The sequence below is a fragment of the Mastomys coucha genome, unplaced genomic scaffold, assembly GCF_008632895.1.
Source record: "Mastomys coucha isolate ucsf_1 unplaced genomic scaffold, UCSF_Mcou_1 pScaffold9, whole genome shotgun sequence".
NCBI lineage: Eukaryota > Metazoa > Chordata > Mammalia > Rodentia > Muridae > Mastomys > Mastomys coucha.
Window position 1 is genome coordinate 13,183,989 of NW_022196915.1, and position 2,469 is coordinate 13,186,457.

The 2,469-nt window shown below is 36.2% G+C and overlaps 1 non-coding gene across 1 annotated transcript; it reads right to left on the bottom strand.

The window, feature by feature from the left end:
- Positions 1-1,787: 1,787 nt before the first annotated feature.
- On the bottom strand, positions 1,788-1,943 carry LOC116085556. Its single transcript, XR_004116640.1, has one exon. It is a non-coding gene; the product is annotated as a U1 spliceosomal RNA (small nuclear RNA).
- Between the last annotated feature and the right edge of the window lie 526 nt (positions 1,944-2,469).

The window sequence follows — 2,469 nt, forward strand, 5'->3', positions numbered from 1 at the left end:
TAGTGCACATTGTGCAGTAATAGCTATAAATATAGTCTTAGTTTCCTATTTGGAAAATATGGACTTGCAAATCAAGTTAAAAAGTGGGATCTATGAGGTTGTCTGGGGAGGGGCAGGGGGTTCTGCAAGAAATATGCCTCATTGTCAAAGACAGATACTATCTTCAGGTGAAAAGATGGAATTATTTATTTCCAAGCAAATGGACCTAGTAAACAAGCAGATGTCTTATTCTAAAGTCTGACAAAAGAGGTTTCACACTAAAACTAGCAAGGAAAAGTAAAGAAAGTAACCATACTGTTTAAGGGAACAATCTGACAAGAGGGCAAACAATTTAAAATTATATACACCAATAGATGCACCCAATTATGTGAAACATATTACTAGAGGTAAATTCATAGATGTAATCCTAACACAATAGTGAATGAGAGAGAATTAATAACTGTAATTAAAAATTAATTAAAATTTTACAGAAACTTACAGTGTACAAACTGGAGGCAAAGCTACATAGTGGTGAGAACTTATCTGAAAAGGAAAAAAGACATTTACAAAGAATCTAAACTTCATATGGAAATGCAAAGGGCCTACAATAGAAAAACCAGTTTTCTTTATAAAAGAGCAAAGAAGACTAAAACTATGTGGTTCCAAGACTGTAATTGTTTTACTAAATTACAGTAATCAAGACAATGTTGCATTATTTACAGGCAGGTATTCAAATCAAAGGAACACAATTGAGAGTCCAGAAATAAAACCCTACATTACATTATATCAACTGGCAGCTTTTGATTTTGTTTTGAGATAGGATATCACCACATTGTACAAGCTGGCTTTGAACTCATGAATTCCAGTTTTAGCCTTCTTAGTAACTGAAACCATAGGCAGGTGTGCACCACCATCTCTGGCTACTCACATGGTTTTTTTTTTTAAATAAAGATGCCAGTGCACATCAGTGTGAAAAAGACAGTCTTTTCCAGCAAGTGATACTGGAGTGTTTGTATTTTCTTTAAAAAAGGATTTATTTTATTTTATATGTATGTTTTGCCTGCATGTATGTATATATGCCATGTGTATGCCTGGTGCCCAAGAAGGCCAGGAAGAGGCATTAGACACCATGGAACTGTAGCTAAGGCTGGTTGTGAGCCATCATGTGGGTGCTGGGAATCAAACCTATGTTCTCTGCAAGAGCAACAAGTGGTCTAAATTGTTGTGCCATCCAGCCCCTGCATTTGTATATTCTTATGCAAAATATTAACTTGTAACCATGTCAAGATATAATGGAGTAAAACATAAAATTCGAAGAAAACAGAAAATCTTCATAGGTATATCTGCCTTTCATAGATGACCTCAAAATACATATACATACACATTGGCCTTATTGAAATTAGAAATGATTGCTCTTCAAAGACACCATTAAGAAAAGAGCAAGACAAAATGCAGGAATGAGAATATATATATTTGCAAGATATCTAATTCAAGGCTTGCATTTAGAATATATAAAGAACTCTTAAAACTTAGTGTTAAGAAGCTAAGTAATGTGTGTGTGTGTGTGTGTGTGTGTGTGTGTGTGGTTATCATCCAGGCTGGTGAGATAGCTCAGTTAACAAAACAGCTATGAAATCTTAATCTGAGTTCAATCCCTGGAACCCATGTAAAGGTAGAAGGAAAAGTGATTCCATGAAGTTGTCCTTTGGCTCCATAGGCTTGCTATGATATTGCCATCCTCACCCCAATCATACACACATATAATAATGATTATTTTAATTACTTAATTTTTTCATATGATTTTTTTTCATGGGATAGCATGAATGCAGTCCCCCACTACCACAAATTATGCAGTCGAGTTTCCCACATTTGGGGAAATCGCAGGGGTCAGCACATCTGGAGTGCAATGGATAAGCCTCGCCCTGGGAAAACCACCTTCATGATCTCCTCTGCCAGATAAGTATCATATGATATATTTTTTTTCTTGTTTTTTCTTATTTTTTTCCCACCTTTCCACCTATCCAATTTCATTTTCTTTCTCTCCCCAAAATATAAATTAATAAAAAAAACTTGGCGAGACAAAAAAAAAAATCAAAACAGAACAGAAAGCCCATGGAATTTGTTTTGACCAACTACTGGCCATGGGGCCTGCTCTGGAATGTAGTTCATATACCCAGTGACACTCCACTGAAAAAATTCACTTTCCTTCTTCCAGTATGTATCAATTGCAAAGACCTTCTTGAGTAGAGGTGAGACTTTGTCCCGATTCTTCCTTTCATTGCCGGGATTTTGTCTGGTTTAAACCTACACAGATCTTAGGCATCTTGTCATAGTCTCTGTGAGTTCGTATTTCTACCAGTACTGTTATGACAGATAGACACTGTTTCTTGGGAACCATCTACTGCCTCTGGCTCTTACAATTTTCCATCCCTTCTGAGTAGATCTCTGTGGTGGTTTGACTAGGAGTAGCCTCTGTAGGCTCAAATAACT